We start from the raw sequence: 27868 nt of genomic DNA, 5'->3' as shown, positions 1-27868 counted from the left end.
CCAGTGCTGCCAGTGCACTCTCTGGACTCACTGCACTGCATCACCTGTGGTGCCAGTGCACTCTCTGGACTCACTGCACCGCATCCGCAGTGGTGCCAGTGCACTCTCTAGAGTCACTGCGCTGCATCCCCAGTTGTGCCAGTGCACTCTCTGGACTCACTGCAGTGCATCCCCAGTGGTGCCAGTGCACTCTCTGGAGTGACTGCAGTGCATCCCCAGTGGTGCCAGTGCACTCTCTGGACTCGCGTCACTGCATCCCCAGTGGTGCCAGTGCACTCTCTGGACTCGCGTCACTGCATACCCAGTGGTGCCAGTGCACTCTCTGGACTCACTGAAGTGCATCCCCAGTGGTGCCAGTGCACTCTCTGGACTCACTGCAGTGCATTCCCTCTGGTGCCAGTGCACTCTCTGGACTCACTGCAGTGCATCCCCAGTGGTGCTAGTGCACTCTGGACTGACTGCAGTGCATCCCCAGTGGTGCCAGTGCACTCTCTGGACTCACTGCAGTGCACCCCAGTGATGCCAGTGCACTCTCTGGACTCACTGCAGTGCATTCCCGGTGGTGCCAGTGCACTCTCTGGACTCACTGCAGTGCATCCCCAGTGGTGCCAGTGCACTCTCTAGAGTCACTGCGCTGCATCCCCAGTGGTGCCAGTGCACTCTCTGGACTCACTGTACTGCATCCCCAGTGGTGCCAAAGCACTCTCTGGACTCCCGCCACCGCATCCTCAGTGGTTCCAGTGCACTCTCTGGACTCACTGCACTGCATCCCCAGTGGTGCCAGTGCACTCTCTGGACTCACTGCACCGCATCCCCAGTGGTGCCAGTGCACTCTCTGGAGTGACTGCAGTGCATCCCCAGTGGTGCCAGTGCACTCTCTGGACTCACTGCACTGCATCCCCAGTGTTGCCAGTGCACTCTCTGGACTCACTGCAGGGCATCCCCGGTGGAGCCAGTGTACTCTCAGGACTCACTGCAGTGCATCCCCAGTGGTGCCAGTGCACTCTCTGGACTCACTGCACTGCATCCCCAGTGGTGCCAGTGCACTCTCTTGACTCACTGCACTGCACCCCAATGCTGCCAGTGCACTCTCTGGCGTCACTGCACTGCATCCCCCGTGGTGCAAGTGCACTCTCTGGACTCACTGGAGTGCATCACCTGTGGTGCCAGTGCACTCTCTGGACTCACTGCAGTGCATCCCCAGTGGTGCCAGTGCACTCTCTGGACTCACTGCACTGCATCCCCAGTGGTGCCAGTGCACTCTCTGGACTCACTGCACCGCATCCGCTGTGGTGCCAGTGAACTCTCTGGACTTGCTGCACTGCATCCCCAGTGGTGCCAGTGCACTCTCTGGACTCACTGCACTGCATCCCCAGTGGTGCCAGTGCACTCTCTGGACTCACTGCACTGCATCCCCAGTGGTGCCAGTGCACTCTCTGGAATCACTGCACTGCATCCCCAGTGGTGCCAGTGCTATCCCTGGACTCACTGTAGTGCATCCCCAGTGGTGCCAGTGCACTCTCTGGACTCACTGCACTGCATCCCCAGTGGTGCCAGTGCACTCTCTGGACTCACTGAAGTGCATTCTCTGTGGTGCCAGTGCACTCTCTGGACTCACTGCAGTGCATCCCCAGTGGTGCCAGTGCACTCACTGGACTCACTGCACTGCATCCCCAGTGGTGCCAGTGCACTCTCTGGGCTCACTGCAGGGCATCCCCAGTGGTGCCAGAGCACTCTATGGACTCACTGCACTGCATCCCCAGTGGTGCCAGTGCTATCCCTGGACTCACTGTAGTGCATCCCCAGTGGTGCCAGTGCACTCTCTGGACTCACTGCAGGGCATCCCCAGTGGTGCCAGTGCACTCTCTGGACTCACTGCGCTGCATCCCCAGTGGTGCCAGTGCACTCTCTGGACTCACTGCACTGCATCCCCAGTGCTGCCAGTGCACTCTCTGGACTCACTGCAGGGCATCCCCGGTGGAGCCAGTGTACTCTCAGGACTCACTGCAGTGCATCCCCAGTGGTGCCAGTGCACTCTCTGGACTCACTGCACTGCATCCCCAGTGGTGCCAGTGCACTCTCTGGCGTCACTGCACTGCATCCCCCGTGGTGCAAGTGCACTCTCTGGACTCATTGGAGTGCATCACCTGTGGTGCCAGTGCACTCTCTGGACTCACTGCACTGCATCCCCAGTGCTGCCAGTGCACTCTCTGGACTCACTGCACTGCATCACCTGTGGTGCCAGTGCACTCTCTGGACTCACTGCACCGCATCCGCAGTGGTGCCAGTGCACTCTCTAGAGTCACTGCGCTGCATCCCCAGTTGTGCCAGTGCACTCTCTGTACTCACTGCAGTGCATCCCCAGTGGTGCCAGTGCACTCTCTGGAGTGACTGCAGTGCATCCCCAGTGGTGCCAGTGCACTCTCTGGACTCGCGTCACTGCATCCCCAGTGGTGCCAGTGCACTCTCTGGACTCGCGTCACTGCATACCTAGTGGTGCCAGTGCACTCTCTGGACTCACTGAAGTGCATCCCCAGTGGTGCCAGTGCACTCTCTGGACTCACTGCAGTGCATTCCCGGTGGTGCCAGTGCACTCTCTGGACTCACTGCAGTGCATCCCCAGTGGTGCTAGTGCACTCTGGACTGACTGCAGGGCATCCCCGGTGGAGCCAGTGTACTCTCAGGACTCACTGCAGTGCATCCCCGGTGGTGCCAGTGCACTCTCTGGACTCACTGCACCGCATCCGCAGTGGTGCCAGTGCACTCTCTAGAGTCACTGCGCTGCATCCCCAGTTGTGCCAGTGCACTCTCTGGACTCACTGCAGTGCATCCCCAGTGGTGCCAGTGCACTCTCTGGAGTGACTGCAGTGCATCCCCAGTGGTGCCAGTGCACTCTCTGGACTCGCGTCACTGCATACCCAGAGGTGCCAGTGCACTCTCTGGACTCACTGAAGTGCATCCCCAGTGGTGCCAGTGCACTCTCTGGACTCACTGCAGTGCATTCCCGGTGCTGCCAGTGCACTCTCTGGACTCACTGCAGTGCATCCCCAGTGGTGCTAGTGCACTCTGGACTGACTGCAGTGCATCCCCAGTGGTGCCAGTGCACTCTCTGGGCTCACCGCACTGCACCCTGGGTGGTGCCAGTGCACTCTCTGGACTCACTGCACCGCATCCCCAGTGGTGCCAGTGCACTCTCTAGAGTCACTGCGCTGCATCCCCAGTGGTGCCAGTGCACTCTCTGGACTCACTGTACTGCATCCCAAGTGGTGCCAAAGCACTCTCTGGACTCCCGCCACCGTATCCTCAGTGGTTCCAGTGCACTCTCTGGACTCACTGCACTGCATCCCCAGTGGTGCCAGTGCACTCTCTGGACTCACTGCACCGCATCCCCAGTGGTGCCAGTGCACTCTCTGGAGTGACTGCAGTGCATCCCCAGTGGTGCCAGTGCACTCTCTGGACTCACTGCACTGCATCCCCAGTGCTGCCAGTGCACTCTCTGGACTCACTGCAGGGCATCCCCGGTGGAGCCAGTGTACTCTCAGGACTCACTGCAGTGCATCCCCAGTGGTGCCAGTGCACTCTCTGGACTCACTGCACTGCATCCCCAGTGGTGCCAGTGCACTCTCTGGACTCACTGCACTGCACCCCAATGCTGCCAGTGCACTCTCTGGCGTCACTGCACTGCATCCCCCGTGGTGCAAGTGCACTCTCTGGACTCACTGCACTGCATCACCTGTGGTGCCAGTGCACTCTCTGGACTCACTGCACCGCATCCGCTGTGGTGCCAGTGCACTCTCTAGAGTCACTGCGCTGCATCCCCAGTTGTGCCAGTGCACTCTCTGGACTCACTGCAGTGCATCCCCAGTGGTGCCAGTGCACTCTCTGGAGTGACTGCAGTGCATCCCCAGTGGTGCCAGTGCACTCTCTGGACTCGCGTCACTGCATCCCCAGTGGTGCCAGTGCACTCTCTGGACTCACTGCAGTGCATTCCCGGTGGTGCCAGTGCACTCTCTGGACTCACTGCAGTGCATCCCCAGTGGTGCTAGTGCACTCTCTGGACTCACTGAAGGGCATCCCCAGTGGTGCCAGTGCACTCTCTGGACTCACTGCAGTGCATCCCCAGTGGTGCCAGTGCACTCTCTGGACTCACTGTACTGCATCCCCAGTGGTGCCAGTGCACTCTCTGGTCTCACCGCACTGCACCCTGAGTGGTGCCAGTGCACTCTCTGGACTCACTGCACTGCATCCCCAGTGGTGCCAGTGCACTCTCTAGAGTCACTGCGCTGCATCCCCAGTGGTGCCAAAGCACTCTCTGGACTCCCGCCACCGCATCCCCAGTGGTTCCAGTGCACTCTCTGGACTCACTGCACTGCATCCCCAGTGGTGCCAGTGCACTCTCTGGACTCACTGCACCGCATCCCCACTGGTGCCAGTGCACTCTCTGGACTCGCGTCAATGCATCCCCAGTGGTGCTAATGCACTCTCTGGACTCACTGCACTGCATCCCGAGTGGTGCCAGTGCACTCTCTGGACTCACTGCAGTGCATCCCCAGTGCTGCCAGTGCACTCTCTGGACTCACTGCACTGCATCCCCAGTGGTGCCAGTGCACTCTCTGGACACACTGAAGTGCATTTTCAGTAGTGCCAGTGCACTCTCTGGACTCACTGCACTGCATCACCTGTGGTGCCAGTGCACTCTCTGGACTCACTGCACTGCATCACCAGTGGTGCCAGTGCACTCACTGGACTCACTGCAGTGCATCCCCAGTGGTGCCAGTGCACTCTCTGGACTCACTGCACTGCATCCCCAGTGGCGCTAGTGCACTCTCTGGACTCACTGCACTGCATCCCCAGTGGTGCCAGTGCACTCTCTGGACACACTGAAGTGCATTTTCAGTGGTGCCAGTGCACTCTCTGGACTCACTGCAGTGCATCCCCAGTGGTGCCAGTGCACTCTCTGGACTCACTGCAGTGCATCCCCAGTGGTGCCAGTGCACTCTCTGGACTCACTGCAGTGCATCCCCAGTGGTGCCAGTGCACTCTGTGGACTCACTGCACTGCATCCCCAGTGGTGCCAGTGCACTCTGTGGACTCACTGCAGTGCATCCCCAGTGGTGCCAGTGCGCTCTCTGGACTCACTGCACTGCATCCCCCGTGGTGCAAGTGCGCTCTCTGGACTCACTGGAGTGCATCACCTCTGGTGCCAGTGCACTCTCTGGACTCACTGCACTGCATCCCCAGTGGTGCCAGTGCACTCTCTGGACTCACTGCACTGCATCCCCAGTGGTGCCAGTGCACTGTCTGGACTCACTGAAGTGCATTCTCAGTGGAGCCTGTGCACTCTCTGGACTCACTGCACTGCATCCCCAGTGGTGCCAGTGCACTCTCTGGACTCACTGCACTGCATCCCCAGTGGTGCCAGTGCTATCCCTGGACTCACTGTAGTGCATCCCCAGTGGTGCCAGTGCACTCTCTGGACTCACTGCAGTTCATCCCCAGTGGTGCCAGTGCACTCTCTGGACTCACTGAAGTGCATTCTCAGTGGTGCCAGTGCACTCTCTGGACTCACTGCAGTGCATCCCCAGTGGTGCCAGTGCACTCACTGGACTCACTGCACTGCATCCCCAGTGGTGCCAGTACACTCTCTGGGCTCACTGCAGGGCATCCCCAGTGGTGCCAGTGCACTCTCTGGACTCACTGCACTGCATCCCCAGTGGTGCCAGTGCTATCCCTGGACTCACTGTAGTGCATCCCCAGTGCTGCCAGTGCACTCTCTGGACTCACTGCAGGGCATCCCCAGTGGTGCCAGTGCACTCTCTGGACTCACTGCAGTGCATCCCCAGTGGTGACAGTGAAGTCTTTGGACTCACTGCACTCCATCCCCACTGGTGCCTTTGCACTCCCTGGACTCACTGCACTGCTCCAGCCTCGGCAGCCGCTCCAGCCGCGGTAGCCCTCCAGCCGTGGCAGCCGCTCCACTCGGTAGCGGCTGGAGCGGCTGCCGCGGCTGGAGCGGCTGGAGCGGCTGCCGCGGCTGGAGCGGCTGCCGCGGTTGGAGCGGCTGCCGCGGCTGGAGCGGCTGGAGCGGCTGCCGCGGCTGGAGCGGCTGGAGCGGCTGCCGCGGCTGGAGCGGCTGGCGCGGCTGGAGGGGCTACCGCGGCTGGAGCGGTTAACGCGGCTGGAGCGGATGCCGAGGCTGGAGCGGATGCCGCGTCTGGTGCGGCTGGAGAGGCTGCCGCGGCTGGAGCAGTGCAGTGAGTCCAGAGAGTGCACTGGCACCTTGGGGATGCAGTGCAGTGAGTAAAGAGAGTGCACTGGCACCATTGGGGATGCAGTGCAGTGAGTCCAGAGAGTGTACTGGCACCACTGGGGATGCAGTGCAGTGAGTCCAGAGAGTGCACTGGCACCACTGGGGATGCAGTGCTGTGAGTCCAGAGAGTGCCCCGGCAACACTGGGAATGCACTGCAGTGAGTCCAGAGAGTGCACTGACACCACTGGGGATGCAGAGCCGCGAGTCCAGAGAGTGCACTGGCACCACTGGGGATGCGGTGCCGGGAGTCCAGAGAGTGCTTTGGCACCACTGGGGATGCAGTGCATTGAGTCCAGAGAGTGCACTGGCACCACTGGGGATGCAGTGCCGTGAGTCCAGAGAATGCACTGGCACCACTGGGGATGCACTGCAGTGAGTCCAGAGAGTGCACTGACACCAGTGGGAATGCGGTGCACTGAGTCCAGAGAGTGCAATGGCACCACTGGGGATGCACTGCAGTGAGTCCAGAGTGCACTAGCACCACTGGGGATGCAGAGCAGTGAGTCCAGAGAGTGCACTGGCACCACTGAGAATGCATTTCAGTGAGTCCAGAGAGTGCCGTTCCAGCCTCGGCATCCGCTCCAGCCGAGTCAACCCCGCGGTAGCCCCTCCAGCCGCGGCAGACGCTCCAGCCGCGGCAGCCGCTCCAGCCGCTCCAGCCGCGGCAGCCGCTCCAGCCCCTCTAGACGCGCCAGCCTCTCCAGCCGCGGCATCCGCTCCAGCCGCGGCAGCCGCTCCAGCCGCTCCAGCCGCGGTAACCGCTCCAAACGCGGCAGGAGCTCCAGCCGCGGCAGCCGCTCCAGCCGCTCTAGCCGCGGCAGCCGCTCCAGCCGCTACCGAGTGGAGCGGCTGCCACGGCTGGAGCGGTTGCCGCTGTTGGAGCGCCTGCCGCGTTTGGAGCGGCTGCCGCGGCTTCCGCGGCTGGAGCGGCTGCCGCAGTTGGAGAGTCTGCCGCGGCTGCCGAGGCTGGAGGGCTTCCGCGGCTGGAGCGACTGCCGCGTTTGGAGCGGCTGCCGCGGCTGCCGAGGCTGGAGGGCTACCGCGGCTGGAGCGACTGCCGCGGCTGGAGTAGTGCAGTGAGTCCAGAGAGTGCACTGGCACCACTGGGGATGCAGTGCAGTGAGTCCAGAGAGTGCACTGTCACCTTTGGGGATGCACTGCAGTGTCTGCAGAGAGTGCCCTGGCACCACTAGGGATGCAGTGCAGTGAGACCAGAGAGTGCACTGGCACCACTGGGGATGCACTGCAGTGAGTCCAGAGAGTGCACTGGCACCACTGTGGATGCAGTGCAGTGAGTCCAGAGAGAGCAATGGATGCACAGGGGATGCAGTGCAGTGAGTCCAGAGAGTGCACTGGCACCACTAGGGATGCACTTCAGTGAGTCCAGAGAGTGCACTGGCACCACTGGGGATGCACTGCAGTGAGTCCAGAGAGTGCACTGGCAACACTGGGGATGCGGTGCAGTGAGTCCAGAGAGTGCACTGGCACCACTGGGGATGCAGTGCAGTGAGTCCAGAGATTGCACTGGAACCACTGGGGATGCGGTGGCGGGAGTCCAGAGAGTGCTTTGGCACCACTGGGGATGCAGTACAGTGAGTCCAAGGAGTGCACTGGCACCACTGGGGATGCAGCGCAGTGACTCTAGAGAGTGCACTGGCACCACTCATGGTGCACTGCGGTGAGTCCAGAGAGTGCACTGGCACCACTGGGGATGCAGTGCAGTGAGTCCAGAGAGTGCACTGGCACCACTGGGGATGCACTGCAGTGAGTCCAGAGTGCACTGGTACCACTGGGGATGCACTGCAGTGAGTCCAGAGAGTGCACTGGCACCACTGGGGATGCACTGCAGTGAGTCCAGAGAGTGCACTGGCACCACTGGGGATGCACTTCAGTGAGTCCAGAGAGTGCACTGGCACCACTGGGGATGCAGTGACGCGTGTCCAGAGAGTGCACTGGCACCACTGGGGATGCAGTGATGCGAGTCCAGAGAGTGCACTGGCACCACTGGCGATGCACTGCAGTCACTCCAGAGAGCGCACTGGCACCACTGGGGATGCGCTGCAGTGAGTCCAGAGAGTGCACTGGCACAACTGGGGATGCAGCGCAGTGACTCTAGAGAGTGCACTGGCACCACTGCGGATGCGGTACAGTGAGTCCAGAGAGTGCACTGGCACCACAGGTGATGCACTCCAGTGAGTCCAGAGAGTGCACTTGCACCACGGGGGATGCAGTGCAGTGAGGCCAGAGAGTGCACTGGCAGCATTGGGGTGCAGTGCAGTGAGTCCAGAGAGTGCACTGGCACCACTGGGGATGCACTGCAGTGAGTCCTGAGAGTACACTGGCTCCACCGGGGATGCACTGCAGTGAGTCCTGAGAGTACACTGGCTCCACCGGGGATGCCCTGCACTGAGTCCAGAGAGTGCACTGGCGATGCAGTGCAGTGAGTCCAGAGAGTGCACTGGCACCACTGGGGATGCAGCGCAGTGAATCCAGACAGTGCACTGGCACCACTGGGGAAGCAGTGCAGTGAGTCCAGAGAGTTAAGTGGCACCATTGGGGATGCAGTGCAGTGAGTCCAGAGAGTGCACTGGCACCACTGGGGATGCAGTGCAGTGAGTCCAGAGAGTGCACTGGCACCACTGGGGATGCACTGCAGTGAGTCCAGAGAGTGCACTGGCACCACTGGGGATGCACTGCAGTGAGCCCAGAGAGTGCACTGGTACCAGTGGGGATGCACTGCAGTCAGTCCAGTGAGTGCACTGGCACCACTGGGGAAGCAGTGCAGTGAGTCCAGAGAGTGCACTGGCACCACTGGGGATGCAGTGCAGTGAGTCCAGTGAGTGTACTGGCACCACTGGGGATGCACTGCAGTGAGTCCAGAGAGTGCACTGGCACCACTGAGAATGCACTTCAGTGAGTCCAGAGAGTGCACTGGCACCACTGGGGATGCACTGCAGTGAGTCCAGAGAGTGCAGTGGCACCACTGGGGATGCACTGCAGTGAGTCCAGAGAGTGCACTGGCACCACTGGGGATGCAGTGCAGTGAGTCCAGAGAGTGCACTGGCACCACTGGGGATGCAGTGCAGTGAGTCCAGAGAGTGCACTGGCACCACTGGGGATGCGGTGCTGGGAGTCCAGAGAGTGCTTTGGTACCAGTGGGGATGGAGTGCAGTTACTCCAGAGACTGCACTGGCACCACCGGGGATGCAGTGCAGTGAGTCCAGAGAGTGCACTGGCACCACTGGGGATGCAGTGCAGTGAGTCCAGAGATTGCACTGGCACCACTGGGGATGCAGTGCTGTGACTCCAGAGAGCGCACTGGCACCATTGGGGATGCACTGCAGTGAGTCCAGAGAGTGCACTGGCACCACTGGGGATGCACTGCAGTGAGTCCAGAGACTGCACTGGCACCACTGGGGATGTAGTGCAGTGAGTCCAGAGAGTGCACTGGCACCACTGGGGATGCAGCGCAGTGAATCCAGAGAGTGCACTGGCCCCACTGGGGATGCACTGCAGTGAGTCCAGAGACTGCACTGGCACTACTAGGGATGCAGTGCAGTGAGTCCAGAGAGTGCACTGGCACCACTGATAATGCACTTCAGTGAGTCCAGAGAGTGCACTGGCACCACTGGGGATGCACTGCACTGAGTCCAGAGATTGCAATGGCACCACTGGGGATGCAGTTCAGTGAGTCCAGAGAGTGCACTGGCACCACTGGGGATGCAGTGCAGTGAGTCCAGAGAGTGCACTGGCACCACTGAGAATGCACTTCAGTGAGTCCAGAGAGTGCACTGGCACCACTGGGGATGCAGTGCAGAGAGTCCAGAGATTGCACTGGCACCACTGGGGATGCAGTGCTGTGACTCCAGAGAGCGCACTGGCACCACTGGGGATGCACTGCAGTGAGTCCAGAGAGTGCACTGGCACCACTGGGGATGCACTGCAGTGACTCGAAAGAGTGCACTGGCACCACTGGGGAAGCAGTGCAATGAGTCCAGAGAGTGCAGTGGCACCACTGGGGTTGCAGTACAATGAGTCCAGAGAGTGCACTGTCACAACTGGGGATGCAGTGCAGTGAGTCCAGAGAGTGCACTGGCACCACTGAGAATGCACTTCAGTGAGTCCAGAGAGTGCACTGGCACCAATGGGGATGCACTGCAGTGAGTCCAGAGATTGCACTGGAACCACTGGGGATGCGGTGGCGGGAGTCCAGAGAGTGCTTTGGCACCACTGGGGATGCAGTACAGTGAGTCCAAGGAGTGCACTGGCACCACTGGGGATGCACTGCAGTGAGTCCAGAGTGCACTGGTACCACTGGGGATGCACTGCAGTGAGTCCAGAGAGTGCACTGGCACCACTGGGGATGCACTGCAGTGAGTCCAGAGAGTGCACTGGCACCACTGGGGATGCACTTCAGTGAGTCCAGAGAGTGCACTGGCACCACTGGGGATGCAGTGACGCGTGTCCAGAGAGTGCACTGGCACCACTGGGGATGCAGTGATGCGAGTCCAGAGAGTGCACTGGCACCACTGGCGATGCACTGCAGTCACTCCAGAGAGCGCACTGGCACCACTGGGGATGCGCTGCAGTGAGTCCAGAGAGTGCACTGGCACAACTGGGGATGCAGCGCAGTGACTCTAGAGAGTGCACTGGCACCACTGCGGATGCGGTACAGTGAGTCCAGAGAGTGCACTGGCACCACAGGTGATGCACTCCAGTGAGTCCAGAGAGTGCACTTGCACCACGGGGGATGCAGTGCAGTGAGGCCAGAGAGTGCACTGGCAGCATTGGTGTGCAGTGCAGTGAGTCCAGAGAGTGCACTGGCACCACTGGGGATGCACTGCAGTGAGTCCTGAGAGTACACTGGCTCCACCGGGGATGCACTGCAGTGAGTCCTGAGAGTACACTGGCTCCACCGGGGATGCCCTGCACTGAGTCCAGAGAGTGCACTGGCGATGCAGTGCAGTGAGTCCAGAGAGTGCACTGGCACCACTGGGGATGCAGCGCAGTGAATCCAGACAGTGCACTGGCACCACTGGGGAAGCAGTGCAGTGAGTCCAGAGAGTTAAGTGGCACCATTGGGGATGCAGTGCAGTGAGTCCAGAGAGTGCACTGGCACCACTGGGGATGCAGTGCAGTGAGTCCAGAGAGTGCACTGGCACCACTGGGGATGCACTGCAGTGAGTCCAGAGAGTGCACTGGCACCACTGGGGATGCACTGCAGTGAGCCCAGAGAGTGCACTGGTACCAGTGGGGATGCACTGCAGTCAGTCCAGTGAGTGCACTGGCACCACTGGGGAAGCAGTGCAGTGAGTCCAGAGAGTGCACTGGCACCACTGGGGATGCAGTGCAGTGAGTCCAGTGAGTGTACTGGCACCACTGGGGATGCACTGCAGTGAGTCCAGAGAGTGCACTGGCACCACTGAGAATGCACTTCAGTGAGTCCAGAGAGTGCACTGGCACCACTGGGGATGCACTGCAGTGAGTCCAGAGAGTGCAGTGGCACCACTGGGGATGCACTGCAGTGAGTCCAGAGAGTGCACTGGCACCACTGGGGATGCAGTGCAGTGAGTCCAGAGAGTGCACTGGCACCACTGGGGATGCAGTGCAGTGAGTCCAGAGAGTGCACTGGCACCACTGGGGATGCGGTGCTGGGAGTCCAGAGAGTGCTTTGGTACCAGTGGGGATGCAGTGCAGTTACTCCAGAGACTGCACTGGCACCACCGGGGATGCAGTGCAGTGAGTCCAGAGAGTGCACTGGCACCACTGGGGATGCAGTGCAGTGAGTCCAGAGATTGCACTGGCACCACTGGGGATGCAGTGCTGTGACTCCAGAGAGCGCACTGGCACCATTGGGGATGCACTGCAGTGAGTCCAGAGAGTGCAGTGGCACCACTGGGGATGCACTGCAGTGAGTCCAGAGAGTGCACTGGCACCACTGGGGATGTAGTGCAGTGAGTCCAGAGAGTGCACAGGCACCACTGGGGATGCAGCGCAGTGAATCCAGAGAGTGCACTGGCCCCACTGGGGATGCACTGCAGTGAGTCCAGAGACTGCACTGGCACTACTAGGGATGCAGTGCAGTGAGTCCAGAGAGTGCACTGGCACCACTGATAATGCACTTCAGTGAGTCCAGAGAGTGCACTGGCACCACTGGGGATGCACTGCACTGAGTCCAGAGATTGCAATGGCACCACTGGGGATGCAGTTCAGTGAGTCCAGAGAGTGCACTGGCACCACTGGGGATGCAGTGCAGTGAGTCCAGAGAGTGCACTGGCACCACTGAGAATGCACTTCAGTGAGTCCAGAGAGTGCACTGGCACCACTGGGGATGCAGTGCAGAGAGTCCAGAGATTGCACTGGCACCACTGGGGATGCAGTGCTGTGACTCCAGAGAGCGCACTGGCACCACTGGGGATGCACTGCAGTGAGTCCAGAGAGTGCACTGGCACCACTGGGGATGCACTGCAGTGACTCGAAAGAGTGCACTGGCACCACTGGGGAAGCAGTGCAGTGAGTCCAGAGAGTGCAGTGGCACCACTGGGGTTGCAGTACAATGAGTCCAGAGAGTGCACTGTCACTACTGGGGATGCAGTGCAGTGAGTCCAGAGAGTGCACTGGCACCACTGAGAATGCACTTCAGTGAGTCCAGAGAGTGCACTGGCACCAATGGGGATGCACTGCAGTGAGTCCAGAGATTGCACTGGCACCACTGCGGATGCAGTACAGTGAGTCCACACAGTGCACTAGCACCACTGGGGATGCAGTGCAGTGAGTCCAGAGAGTGCACTGGCACCACTGGGGATGCAGTGCAGTGAGTCCAGAGAGTGCACTGGCACCACTGGTGATGCACTGCAGTGAGTCCAGAGAGTGCATTGGCACCACAGGGGATGCAGTGCAGTGACTCAAGAGAGTGCACTGGCAGCAGTGGGGATGCAGTGCAGTAAGTCCAGAGAGTGCACTGGCACCACTAGGGATGCAGTGCAGTGAGTCCAGAGAGTGCAATGGCACCACTGCGGATGCACTGCAGTGAGTCCAGAGAGTGCACTGGCTCCACTGGGGATGCACTGCAGTGAGTCCAGAGAGTGCACTGGCACCACTGGGGATGCACTGCAGTGAGTCCAGAGAGTGTACTGGCACCACTGGGGATGCACTGCAGTGAGTCCAGAGAGTGCACTGGCACCAGTGGGGATGCCCTGCAGTGAGTCCAGAGAGTGCACTAGCACTACTGGGGATGCAGTGCAGTGAGTCCAGAGAGTGCGCTGGAACCACTGGGGATGCAGTGCAGTGAGTCCAGAGATTGCACTGGCACCACTGGGGATGCAGTGCAGTTACTCCAGAGACTGCACTGGCATCACCGGGGATGCAGTGCAGTGAGTCCAGAGAGTGCACTGGCACCACTGGGGATGCAGTGCAGTGAGTCCAGAGATTGCACTGGCACCAGTGGGGATGCACTGCAGTGAGTCCAGTGAGTGCACTGGCACCACTGGGGAAGCAGTGCAGTGAGTCCAGAGATTGCAATGGCACCACTGGGGATGCAGTTCAGTGAGTCCAGAGAGTGCACTGGCACCACTGGGGATGCAGTGCAGTGAGTCCAGAGAGTGCACTGGCACCACTGAGAATGCACTTCAGTGAGTCCAGAGAGTGCACTGGCACCACTGGGGATGCAGTGCAGAGAGTCCAGAGATTGCACTGGCACCACTGGGGATGCAGTGCTGTGACTCCAGAGAGCGCACTGGCACCACTGGGGATGCACTGCAGTGAGTCCAGAGAGTGCACTGGCACCACTGGGGATGCACTGCAGTGACTCGAAAGAGTGCACTGGCACCACTGGGGAAGCAGTGCAGTGAGTCCAGAGAGTGCAGTGGCACCACTGGGGTTGCAGTACAATGAGTCCAGAGAGTGCACTGTCACTACTGGGGATGCAGTGCAGTGAGTCCAGAGAGTGCACTGGCACCACTGAGAATGCACTTCAGTGAGTCCAGAGAGTGCACTGGCACCAATGGGGATGCACTGCAGTGAGTCCAGAGATTGCACTGGCACCACTGCGGATGCAGTACAGTGAGTCCACACAGTGCACTAGCACCACTGGGGATGCAGTGCAGTGAGTCCAGAGAGTGCACTGGCACCACTGGGGATGCAGTGCAGTGAGTCCAGAGAGTGCACTGGCACCACTGGTGATGCACTGCAGTGAGTCCAGAGAGTGCATTGGCACCACAGGGGATGCAGTGCAGTGACTCAAGAGAGTGCACTGGCAGCAGTGGGGATGCAGTGCAGTGAGTCCAGAGAGTGCACTGGCACCACTAGGGATGCAGTGCAGTGAGTCCAGAGAGTGCAATGGCACCACTGCGGATGCACTGCAGTGAGTCCAGAGAGTGCACTGGCTCCACTGGGGATGCACTGCAGTGAGTCCAGAGAGTGCACTGGCACCACTGGGGATGCACTGCAGTGAGTCCAGAGAGTGTACTGGCACCACTGGGGATGCACTGCAGTGAGTCCAGAGAGTGCACTGGCACCAGTGGGGATGCCCTGCAGTGAGTCCAGAGAGTGCACTAGCACTACTGGGGATGCAGTGCAGTGAGTCCAGAGAGTGCGCTGGAACCACTGGGGATGCAGTGCAGTGAGTCCAGAGATTGCACTGGCACCACTGGGGATGCAGTGCAGTTACTCCAGAGACTGCACTGGCATCACCGGGGATGCAGTGCAGTGAGTCCAGAGAGTGCACTGGCACCACTGGGGATGCAGTGCAGTGAGTCCAGAGATTGCACTGGCACCAGTGGGGATGCACTGCAGTGAGTCCAGTGAGTGCACTGGCACCACTGGGGAAGCAGTGCAGTGAGTCCAGAGAGTGCAGTGGCACCACTGGGGATGCAGTTTAGTGAGTCCAGAGAGTGCACTGGCACCACTGGGGATGCAGTGCAGTGAGTCCAGAGAGTGTACTGGCACCAATGGGGATGCACTGCAGTGAGTCCAGAGAGTGCACTGGCACCACTGGGGATGCACTGCAGTGAGTCCACAGAGTGCACTAGCACTACTGGGGATGCAGTGCAGTGAGTCCAGAGAGTGCGCTGGAACCACTGGGGATGCAGTGCAGTGAGTCCAGAGAGTGCACTGGCACCACTGGGGATGCAGTGCAGTGACTCCAGAGAGTGCACTGGCACCACTGGGGATGCACTGCAGTGAGTCCAGTGAGTGCACTGGCACCACTGGGGATGCAGTGCAGTGAGTCCAGACAGTGCACTGGCACCACTGGGGAAGCAGTGCAGTGAGTCCAGAGAGTGCACTGGCACCACTGGGGATGCACTGCAGTGAGTCCAGAGAGTGCACTGGCAGCACTGGGGATGCAGTGCAGTGAGTCCAGAGAGTGCACTGGCACCACTGGGGATGCAGTTCAGTGAGTCCAGAGAGTGCACTGGCACCACTGGGGATGCACTGCAGTGAGTCCAGAGAGTGCACTGGCACCACTGGGGATGCACTGCAGTGAGCCCAGAGAGTGCACTGGCACCACTGGGGAAGCAGTGCAGTGAGTCCAGAGAGTGCACTGGCACCACTGGGGATGCAGTGCAGTCAGTCCAGTGAGTGTACTGGCACCACTGGGGATGCAGTGCAGTGAGTCCAGAGAGTGCACTGGCACCACTGGGGATGCACTTCAGTGAGTCCAGAGAGTGCACTGGCACCACTGGGGATGCACTGCAGTGAGTCCAGAGAGTGCAGTGGCACCACTGGGGATGCACTGCAGTGAGTCCAGAGAGTGCACTGGCACCACTGGGGATGCACTGCAGTGAGTCCAGAGAGTGCACTGGCACCACTGGGGATGCGGTGCTGGGAGTCCAGAGAGTGCTTTGGTACCAGTGGGGATGCAGTGCAGTGAGTCCAGAGACTGCACTGGCACCACCGGGGATGCAGTGCAGTGAGTCCAGAGAGTGCACTGGCACCACTGGGGATGCAGTGCAGTGAGTCCAGAGATTGCACTGGCACCACTGGGGATGCAGTGCTGTGACTCCAGAGAGCGCACTGGCACCACTGGGGATGCAGTGCAGTGAGTCCAGAGAGTGCACTGGCACCACTGGGGATGCAGTGCAGTGAGTCCAGAGAGTGCACTGGCACCAGTGGGGATGCACTGCAGTGAGTCCAGAGAGTGCACTGGCACAAAAGGGGATGCACTGCAGTGAGTCCAGAGAGTGCACTGGCACCACTGGGGATGCAGTTTAGTGAGTCCAGAGAGTGCACTGGCACCACTGGGGATGCAGTGCAGTGAGTCCAGAGAGTGTACTGGCACCACTGGGGATGCACTGCAGTGAGTCCAGAGAGTGCACTGGCACCAGTGGGGATGCAGTGCAGTGAGTCCAGAGAGTGCACTGGCACCACTGGGGATGCGATGCTGGGAGTCCAGAGAGTGCTTTGGTACCAGTGGGGATGCAGTGCAGTTACTCCAGAGACTGCACTGGCATCACCGGGGATGCAGTGCAGTGAGTCCAGAGAGTGCACTGGCACCACTGGGGATGCAGTGCAGTGAGTCCAGAGATTGCACTGGCACCACTGGGGATGCAGTGCTGTGACTCCAGAGAGCGCACTGGCACCATTGGGGATGCACTGCAGTGAGTCCAGAGAGTGCACTGGCACCACTGGGGATGCACTGCAGTGAGCCCAGAGAGTGCACTGGCACCAGTGGGGATGCACTGCAGTGAGTCCAGTGAGTGCACTGGCACCACTGGGGAAGCAGTGCAGTGAGTCCAGAGAGTGCAGTGGCACCACTGGGGATGCAGTTTAGTGAGTCCAGAGAGTGCACTGGCACCACTGGGGATGCAGTGCAGTGAGTCCAGAGAGTGTACTGGCACCACTGGGGATGCACTGCAGTGAGTCCAGAGAGTGCACTGGCACCTACGGGGATGCACTGCAGTGAGTCCACAGAGTGCACTAGCACTACTGGGGATGCAGTGCAGTGAGTCCAGAGAGTGCGCTGGAACCACTGGGGATGCAGTGCAGTGAGTCCAGAGAGTGCACTGGCACCACTGGGGATGCAGTGCAGTGAGTCCAGAGAGTGCACTGGCACCACTGGGGATGCACTGCAGTGAGTCCAGTGAGTGCACTGGCACCACTGGGGATGCAGTGCAGTGAGTCCAGACAGTGCACTGGCACCACTGGGGAAGCAGTGCAGTGAGTCCAGAGAGTGCAGTGGCACCACTGGGGATGCACTGCAGTGAGTCCAGAGAGTGCACTGGCAGCACTGGGGATGCAGTGCAGTGAGTCCAGAGAGTGCACTGGCACCACTGGCGATGCAGTGAAGTGAGTCCAGAGAGTGCACTGGCACCACTGGGGATGCACTGCAGTGAGTCCAGAGAGTGCACTGGCACCACTGAGAATGCACTTCAATGAGTCCAGAGAGTGCACTGGCACCACTGGGGATGCACTGCAGTGAGTCCAGAGAGTGCAGTGGCACCACTGGGGATGCACTGCAGTGAGTCCAGAGAGTGCACTGGCACCACTGGGGATGCAGTGCAGTGAGTCCAGAGAGTGCACTGGCACCACTGGGGATGCGGTGCTGGGAGTCCAGAGAGTGCTTAGGTACCAGTGGGGATGCAGTGCAGTGAGTCCAGAGACTGCACTGGCACCACCGGGGATGCAGTGCAGTGAGTCCAGAGAGTGCACTGGCACCACTGGGGATGCAGTGCAGTGAGTCCAGAGATTGCACTGGCACCACTGGGGATGCAGTGCTGTGACTCCAGAGAGCGCACTGGCACCACTGGGGATGCAGTGCAGTGAGTCCAGAGAGTGCACTGGCACCACTGGGGATGCACTGCAGTGAGCCCAGAGAGTGCACTGGCACCAGTGGGGATGCACTGCAGTGAGTCCAGAGAGTGCACTGGCACAAAAGGGGATGCACTGCAGTGAGTCCAGAGAGTGCACTGGCACCACTGGGGATGCAGTTTAGTGAGTCCAGAGAGTGCACTGGCACCACTGGGGATGCAGTGCAGTGAGTCCAGAGAGTGTACTGGCACCACTGGGGATGCAGTGCAGTGAGTCCAGAGAGTGCACTGGCACCAGTGGGGATGCAGTGCAGTGAGTCCAGAGAGTGCACTGGCACCACTGGGGATGCACTGCAGTGAGTCCAGAGAGTGCACTGTCACCACTGGGGATGCAGTACAGTGAGTCCACAGAGTGCACTGGCACCACTGGGGATGCAGTGCAGTGAGTCCAGAGAGTGCACTGGCACCACTGGGGATGCAGTGCAGTGAATCCAGTGAGTGCACTGGCACCACTGGGGATGCAGTGCAGTGAGTCCAGAGAGTGCACTGGCACTACTGGGGATGCAGTGCAGTGAGTCAAGAGAGTGCACTGGCACCACTGGGGATGCAGTGCAGTGAGTCCAGAGAGTGCACTGGCACCACTGGGGATGCGGTGCTGGGAGTCCAGAGAGTGCTTAGGTACCAGTGGGGATGCAGTGCAGTGAGTCCAGAGACTGCACTGGCACCACCGGGGATGCAGTGCAGTGAGTCCAGAGAGTGCACTGGCACCACTGGGGATGCAGTGCAGTGAGTCCAGAGATTGCACTGGCACCACTGGGGATGCAGTGCTGTGACTCCAGAGAGCGCACTGGCACCACTGGGGATGCAGTGCAGTGAGTCCAGAGAGTGCACTGGCACCACTGGGGATGCACTGCAGTGAGCCCAGAGAGTGCACTGGCACCAGTGGGGATGCACTGCAGTGAGTCCAGAGAGTGCACTGGCACAAAAGGGGATGCACTGCAGTGAGTCCAGAGAGTGCACTGGCACCACTGGGGATGCAGTTTAGTGAGTCCAGAGAGTGCACTGGCACCACTGGGGATGCAGTGCAGTGAGTCCAGAGAGTGTACTGGCACCACTGGGGATGCAGTGCAGTGAGTCCAGAGAGTGCACTGGCACCAGTGGGGATGCAGTGCAGTGAGTCCAGAGAGTGCACTGGCACCACTGGGGATGCACTGCAGTGAGTCCAGAGAGTGCACTGTCACCACTGGGGATGCAGTACAGTGAGTCCACAGAGTGCACTGGCACCACTGGGGATGCAGTGCAGTGAGTCCAGAGAGTGCACTGGCACCACTGGGGATGCAGTGCAGTGAATCCAGTGAGTGCACTGGCACCACTGGGGATGCAGTGCAGTGAGTCCAGAGAGTGCACTGGCACTACTGGGGATGCAGTGCAGTGAGTCAAGAGAGTGCACTGGCACCACTGGGGATGCACTGCAGTGAGTCCAGAGAGTGCACTGTCACTACTGGGGATGCAGTGCAGTGAGTCCAGAGAGTGCACTGGCACCACTGGGGATGCAGTGCAGTGAGTCCTGAGAGTGCACTGGCACCACTGGGGATGCACTGCAGTGACTCCAGAGAGTGCACTGGCACCACTGGGGATGCAGTGCAGTGAGTCCAAAGAGTGCACTGGCACCACCTGTGATTCAGTGCAGTGAGTCCAGAGAGTGCACTGGCACCAATGGGGCTGCAGTGCAGTGAGTCCAAAGAGTGCACTGGCACCACTGGGAATGCACTGCAGTGAGTCCAGAGAGTGCACTGGCACCACTGGTGATGCAGTACAGTGAGTCCAGAGATTGCACTGGCACCACTGGGGATGCAGTGCTGTGACTCCAGAGAGCGCACTGGCACCATTGGGGATGCACTGCAGTGAGTCCAGAGAGTGCACTGGCACCACTGGGGATGCACTGCAGTGACTCCAGAGAGTGCACTGGCACCACTGGGGATGCACTGCAGTGAGTCCAGTGAGTACACTGGCACCACTGGGGATGCAGTGCAGTGAGTCCAGACAGTGCACTGGCACCACTGGGGAAGCAGTGCAGTGAGTCCAGAGAGTGCACTGGCACCACTGGGGATGCAGTGCAGTGAGTCCAGAGAGTGCACTGGCAGCACTGGGGATGCAGTGCAGTGAGTCCAGAGAGTGCACTGGCACCACTGGGGATGCAGTTCAGTGAGTCCAGAGAGTGCACTGGCACCACTGGGGATGCACTGCAGTGAGTCCAGAGAGTGCACTGGCACCACTGGGGATGCACTGCAGTGAGCCCAGAGAGTGCACTGGCACCAGTGGGGATGCACTGCAGTCAGTCCAGTGAGTGCACTGGCACCACTGGGGAAGCAGTGCAGTGAGTCCAGAGAGTGCACTGGCACCACTGGGGATACAGTGCAGTGAGTCCAGTGAGTGTACTGGCACCACTGGGGATGCACTGCAGTGACTCCAGAGAGTGCACTGGCACCACTGAGAATGCACTTCAGTGAGTCCAGAGAGTGCACTGGCACCACTGGGGATGCACTGCAGTGAGTCCAGAGAGTGCAGTGGCACCACTGGGGATGCACTGCAGTGAGTCCAGAGAGTGCAGTGGCACCACTGGGGATGCACTGCAGTGAGTCCAGAGAGTGCACTGGCACCACTGGGGATGTAGTGCAGTGAGTCCAGAGAGTGCACTGGCACCACTGGGGAAGCAGTGCAGTGAGTCCAGAGAGTGCAGTGGCACCACTGCGGATGCAGTGCAGTGAGTCCAGAGAGTGCACTGTCACTACTGGGGATGCAGTGCAGTGAGTCCAGAGAGTGCACTGGCACCACTGAGAATGCACTTCAGTGAGTCCAGAGAGTGCACTGGCACCAATGGGGATGCACTGCAGTGAGTCCAGAGATTGCACTGGCACCACTGGGGATGCAGTACAGTGAGTCCACACAGTGCACTAGCACCACTTGGGATGCAGTGCAGTGAGTCCAGAGAGTGCACTGGCACCACTGTGGATGCAGTGCAGTGAGTCCAGAGAGTGCACTGGCACCACTGGTGATGCACTGCTGTGAGTCCAGAGAGTGCTCTTGCACCACAGGGGATGCAGTGCAGTGACTCAAGAGAGTGCACTGGCAGCACTGGGGATGCAGTGCAGTGAGTCCAGAGTGTGCACTGGCACCACTAGGGATGCAGTGCAGTGAGTCCAGGGAGTGCAATGGCACCACTGCGGATGCACTGCAGTGAGTCCAGAGAGTACACTGCCTCCACTGGGGATGCACTGCAGTGAGTCCAGAGAGTGCACTGGCACCACTGGGGATGCAGTGCAGTGAGTCCAGAGAGTGCACTGGCACCACTGGGGATGCAGTGCAGTGAGTCCAGAGAGTGCACTGGCACCAGTGGGGATGCACTGCAGTGAGTCCAGAGAGTGCACTGGCACCACTGGGGATGCACTGCAGTGAGTCCACAGAGTGCACTAGCACTACTGGGGATGCAGTGCAGTGAGTCCAGAGAGTGCGCTGGAACCACTGGGGATGCAGTGCAGTGAGTCCAGAGAGTGCACTGGCACCACTGGGGATGCAGTGCAGTGACTCCAGAGAGTGCACTGGCACCACTGGGGATGCACTGCAGTGAGTCCAGTGAGTGCACTGGCACCACTGGGGAAGCAGTGCAGTGAGTCCAGAGAGTGCAGTGGCACCACTGGGAATGCAGTGCAGTGAGTCCAGAGAGTGCACTGGCAGCACTGGGGATGCAGTGCAGTGAGTCCAGAGAGTGCACTGGCACCACTGGGGATGCAGTTCAGTGAGTCCAGAGAGTGCACTGGCACCACTGGGGATGCACTGCAGTGAGTCCAGAGAGTGCACTGGCACCACTGGGGATGCACTGCAGTGAGCCCAGAGAGTGCACTGGCACCAGTGGGGATGCACTGCAGTGAGTCCAGTGAGTGCACTGGCACCACTGGGGAAGCAGTGCAGTGAGTCCAGAGAGTGCACTGGCACCACTGGGGATGCAGTGCAGTGAGTCCAGTGAGTGTACTGGCACCACTGGGGATGCACTGCAGTGAGTCCAGAGAGTGCACTGGCACCACTGAGAATGCACTTCAGTGAGTCCAGAGAGTGCACTGGCTCCACTGGGGATGCACTGCAGTGAGTCCAGAGAGTGCAGTGGCACCACTGGGGATGCAGTTTAGTGAGTCCAGAGAGTGCACTGGCACCACTGGAGATGCAGTGCAGTGAGTCCAGAGAGTGTACTGGCACCACTGGGGATGCAGTGCAGTGAGTCCAGAGAGTGCACTGGCACCACTGGGGATGCACTTCAGTGAGTCCAGAGAGTGCACTAGCACTACTGGGGATGCAGTGCAGTGAGTCCAGAGAGTGCGCTGGAACCACTGGGGATGCAGTGCAGTGAGTCCAGAGAGTGCACTGGCACCACTGGGGATGCAGTGCAGTGACTCCAGAGAGTGCACTGGCACCACTGGGGATGCACTGCAGTGAGTCCAGTGAGTGCACTGGCACCACTGGAGATGCAGTGCAGTGAGTCCAGACAGTGCACTGGCACCACTGGGGAAGCAGTGCAGTGAGTCCAGAGAGTGCAGTGGCACCACTGGGGATGCACTGCAGTGAGTCCAGAGAGTGCACTGGCAGCACTGGGGATGCAGTGCAGTGAGTCCAGAGAGTGCACTGGCACCACTGGGGATGCAGTTCAGTGAGTCCAGAGAGTGCACTGGCACCACTGGGGATGCACTGCAGTGAGTCCAGAGAGTGCACTGGCACCACTGGGGATGCACTGCAGTGAGCCCAGAGAGTGCACTGGCACCACTGGGGATGCACTGCAGTCAGTCCAGTGAGTGCACTGGCACCACTGGGGAAGCAGTGCAGTGAGTCCAGAGAGTGCACTGGCACCACTGGGGATGCAGTGCAGTGAGTCCAGTGAGTGTACTGGCACCACTGGGGATGCAGTGCAGTGAGTCCAGAGAGTGCACTGGCACCACTGAGAATGCACTTCAGTGAGTCCAGAGAGTGCACTGGCACCACTGGGGATGCAGTGCAGTGAGTCCAGAGAGTGCAGTGGCACCACTGGGGATGCACTGCAGTGAGTCCAGAGAGTGCACTGTCACCACTGGGGATGCAGTGCAGTGAGTCCAGAGAGTGCACTGGCACCACTGGGGATGCGGTGCTGGGAGTCCAGAGAGTGCTTTGGTACCAGTGGGGATGCAGTGCAGTTACTCCAGAGACTGCACTGGCACCACCGGGGATGCAGTGCAGTGAGTCCAGAGAGTGCACTGGCACCACTGGGGATGCAGTGCAGTGAGTCCAGAGATTGCACTGGCACCACTGGGGATGCAGTGCTGTGACTCCAGAGAGCGCACTGGCACCACTGGGGATGCAGTGCAGTGAGTCCAGAGAGTGCACTGGCACCACTGGGGATGCACTGCAGTGAGCCCAGAGAGTGCACTGGCACCAGTGGGGATGCACTGCAGTGAGTCCAGTGAGTGCACTGGCACCACTGGGGAAGCAGTGCAGTGAGTCCAGAGAGTGCAGTGGCACCACTGGGGATGCAGTTTAGTGAGTCCAGAGAGTGCACTGGCACCACTGGGGAAGCAGTGCAGTGAGTCCAGAGAGTGCACTGGCACCACTGGGGATGCACTGCAGTGAGTCCACAGAGTGCACTAGCACTACTGGGGATGTAGTGCAGTGAGTCCAGAGAGTGCGCTGGAACCACTGGGGATGCAGTGCAGTGAGTCCAGAGAGTGCACTGGCACCACTGGGGATGCAGTGCAGTGACTCCAGAGAGTGCACTGGCACCACTGGGGATGCACTGCAGTGAGTCCAGTGAGTGCACTGGCACCACTGGGGATGCAGTGCAGTGAGTCCAGACAGTGCACTGGCACCACTGGGGAAGCAGTGCAGTGAGTCCAGAGAGTGCACTGGCACCACTGGGGATGCACTGCAGTGAGTCCAGAGAGTGCACTGGCAGCACTGGGGATGCAGTGCAGTGAGTCCAGAGAGTGCACTGGCACCACTGGGGATGCAGTTCAGTGAGTCCAGAGAGTGCACTGGCACCACTGGGGATGCACTGCAGTGAGTCCAGAGAGTGCACTGGCACCACTGGGGATGCACTGCAGTGAGCCCAGAGAGTGCACTGGCACCAGTGGGGATGCACTGCAGTCAGTCCAGTGAGTGCACTGGCACCACTGGGGAAGCAGTGCAGTGAGTCCAGAGAGTGCACTGGCACCACTGGGGATGCAGTGCAGTGAGTCCAGTGAGTGTACTGGCACCACTGGGGATGCAGTGCAGTGAGTCCAGAGAGTGCACTGGCACCACTGAGAATGCAGTGCAGTGAGTCCAGAGAGTGCGCTGGAACCACTGGGGATGCAGTGCAGTGAGTCCAGAGAGTGCACTGGCACTGTATTTGGGGGGGTATGCTGGTGGTGTTTGTTTATTCAGTAGCTTTAGCAGCGGAGCCTTTCCCTGGGGCTTGGGGGGATTGACGGGTGATTGGATGTGCAGTAGCGTTTGTGGCAATTGTTTTTGGGGGGTTGGTGTTTGGGGGGTTTATGGGGGCTTGGAAGTTCGGGGTTTCTACTGTGAATAATGTTGGGGTGTTTGTTGTTCGGTCGGATTTTAGTGGAGTTTCCATGTTTTATTCACATGGGGCAGGGATGTTTTTAGTGGCGGGTTGGGGGCTGTTGTTGACTTTGTTTGTTGTATTGGAGCTTGTGCGGGGGTTGTCGCGGGGTGCTATTCGGGCGGTTTAGGGGTTAGGGTCAGAGAATAGTTTATTGAAAATGCCAGCTTTGGGAGCTGGAGATAAAGGTTTGAGTCCTTTTTTTCTGAGTTTGGGGTACTCTAAGAAGTGGTAAGTCTTCAATCTTTGGTTTACAAGACCAATGTTTTTATAAACTATTAGAGTATTTAGCAGTTGAGTATTTTGTTTTCTAGGGCGCTTGCGGCGGGGAGGAGAAATAGGAGGATAGTGAAGTAGGCGATTGAAGCGAGTTGGCCGATGATGATGAATGGGTGTTCGACGGGTTGGCTTCCTACTCATGTTAGGACGAGGAGGTCGGCGACTAGTACTCAGAATAGGAGCTGGGAGAGTGGTCGGAATGTTATTGCTCGTTGTTTTGATTTGTGCAGGAATGGGATTAGGAATAGGATCAGTACGGAGGCGGCCAGTGCTAATACGCCTCCTAGTTTATTTGGGATTGAACGTAGGATGGCGTAGGCGAATAGGAAGTATCATTCTGGCTTGATGTGTGGTGGGGTTACTAGCGGGTTTGCTGGGGTGAAGTTTTCTGGGTCTCCCAGGAGGTTAACCGCTCATGCTTCTTTCTTATGAGACGTTAGTAAACCAATTACATAGCCTTGTCAAGACTAAATCACAGGTAAAAATCCTGTACATCTCATGTGGCCAACCACTCCCAACTAGGATTCCAAGACGCCTCATCACCCATCATAGAAGAACTCGTTGAATTCCACGACCACGCCCTAATCGTTGCCCTAGCTATCTGCAGCCTAGTTCTCTACCTTTTAGCCCACATACTAACAGAAAAACTCTCGTCCAATGCTGTAGACGCCCAAGAAGTAGAGCTGATCTGGACAATCCTACCTGCTATCGTCCTGGTACTCCTCGCCCTCCCATCCCTACAAATCCTCTACATAATGGACAAAATCGATGAACCAGACCTCACCCTAAAAGCCATCGGCCACCAATGATACTGAAGCTACGAATACACAGACTTCAAAGACCTATCATTCGACTCCTACATAGTGCCCACCCCAGACTTACCCAACGGCCACTTCCGACTGCTAGAAGTTGACCACCGCGTAGTTATCCCAATAGAATCCCCCATCCGCGTGATCATTACTGCAGGAGACGTACTCCACTCCTGAGCAGTCCCAACGCTCGGAGTTAAAACAGACGCAATCCCAGGCCGACTAAACCAAACTTCATTCATTACCACCCGGCCTGGGATTTTTTACGGACAATGCTCAGAAATTTGCGGGGCTAATCACAGCTACATACCCATTGTAGTAGAATCAACCCCACTCCCACATTTCGAGGCCTGATCGTCCCTTCTATCATCATCCTAATCATTAAGAAGCTATGCAACAGCACTAGCCTTTTAAGCTAGCCAAAGAGGGACTTCCCCCTCCTTAATGATATGCCACAGCTTAACCCCGCACCATGATTTTCAATCATAATTATAACCTGATTAACCCTAGCACTCCTCATCCAACCAAAACTACTAGCCTTCACCACAACCAACCCCCCATCAAATAAGACCTCCCTCACTACCAAACCCACACCATGATCCTGACCATGAACCTAAGCTTCTTTGACCAATTTTCCAGCCCCAATCTATTCGGCATCCCCTTAATCCTACTATCCCTACTCTTCCCAGCCCTACTATTCCCGTCCCCAAACAACCGATGAATCAACAACCGCCTTTCTACTATCCAAACATGACTCCTTCACCTAATCACAAAACAACTAATAGTCCCACTCAACAAAAATGGCCACAAATGAGCCATAATATTTACATCCCTAATAATCATACTTCTTACAATCAACCTTCTAGGCCTCCTTCCATATACATTCACCCCAACCACCCAACTATCTATGAACATAGCCCTAGCCTTCCCACTATGGCTCGCCACACTACTAACAGGCCTACGAAACCAACCATCAGCCTCTTTAGCCCACCTATTACCCGAAGGTACCCCTACACCCCTAATCCCCGCACTAATCCTGATCGAAACAACCAGCCTACTAATCCGCCCCCTAGCCCTCGGAGTCCGCCTTACAGCCAACCTTACAGCAGGACACTTACTCATCCAACTCATCTCTACAGCCTCCATTGCATTAATACCCACCCTTCCTGCAGTATCCATCCTAACAATAATCATCCTACTACTCCTAACCATCCTAGAAGTAGCAGTAGCCATAATCCAGGCCTACGTCTTCGTGCTCCTTCTAAGCCTATACTTACAAGAAAACATCTAATGGCACACCAAGCACACTCATACCACATAGTTGACCCAAGCCCTTGACCAATCTTCGGGGCAGCCGCCGCCCTACTCACAACCTCAGGATTAATCATGTGATTCCACTACAACTCATCCATACTACTAAACCTAGGCCTCATCTCAATACTCCTAGTAATACTCCAATGATGACGAGACATTGTACGAGAAAGCACCTTCCAAGGCCATCACACTCCCACAGTCCAAAAAGGCCTACGATACGGCATAATCCTTTTCATCACATCCGAAGCATTCTTCTTCTTAGGGTTCTTCTGAGCGTTCTTCCACTCGAGCCTGGCCCCAACCCCAGAACTAGGAGGCCAATGACCCCCAACAGGAATTAAACCACTCAACCCGATAGAAGTCCCCCTACTAAACACAGCCATCCTACTAGCCTCAGGCGTTACCGTAACGTGAGCCCATCACAGCATCACAGAAGGAAACCGAAAACACGCCATCCACGCCCTAACCCTAACGATCCTCCTGGGATTCTACTTCACAGCCCTACAAGCAATAGAATACCACGAAGCCCCATTCTCAATCGCCGATAGCGTCTACGGATCTACCTTCTTCGTTGCCACTGGATTCCACGGACTCCACGTAATCATCGGATCCTCCTTCCTGACCGTCTGCCTCTTCCGACTGATCAAGTTCCACTTTACATCAGACCACCACTTCGGATTCGAGGCAGCAGCCTGATACTGACACTTCGTAGACGTCATCTGACTATTCCTCTACATAACCATCTACTGATGAGGATCTTGCTCTTCTAGTATATTAATTACAATT

General features: G+C 58.5%; 2 long non-coding RNA genes across 2 annotated transcripts in view; one reads left to right on the top strand and one right to left on the bottom strand.

The window, feature by feature from the left end:
* The window catches only part of LOC310893324, a 549839-nt gene that overhangs the window by 440556 nt on the left and 81415 nt on the right, over positions 1-27868 (bottom strand). The gene's annotated exons all lie outside the window — the stretch shown is intronic.
* LOC310893318 overlaps positions 24466-27868 on the top strand; it is a 78262-nt gene continuing 74859 nt past the window's right edge. The window contains exon 1 of the long non-coding RNA XR_014578898.1: positions 24466-25363. This is a non-coding gene — a long non-coding RNA (uncharacterized lncRNA). The remainder of the gene's footprint in view (positions 25364-27868) is intronic.

Source organism: Anser anser (genome assembly GCF_964211835.1).
Source record: "Anser anser genome assembly, chromosome: 2".
Taxonomy (NCBI): Eukaryota; Metazoa; Chordata; class Aves; order Anseriformes; family Anatidae; genus Anser; species Anser anser.
This window is presented reverse-complemented; position numbering and strand designations above follow the sequence as displayed.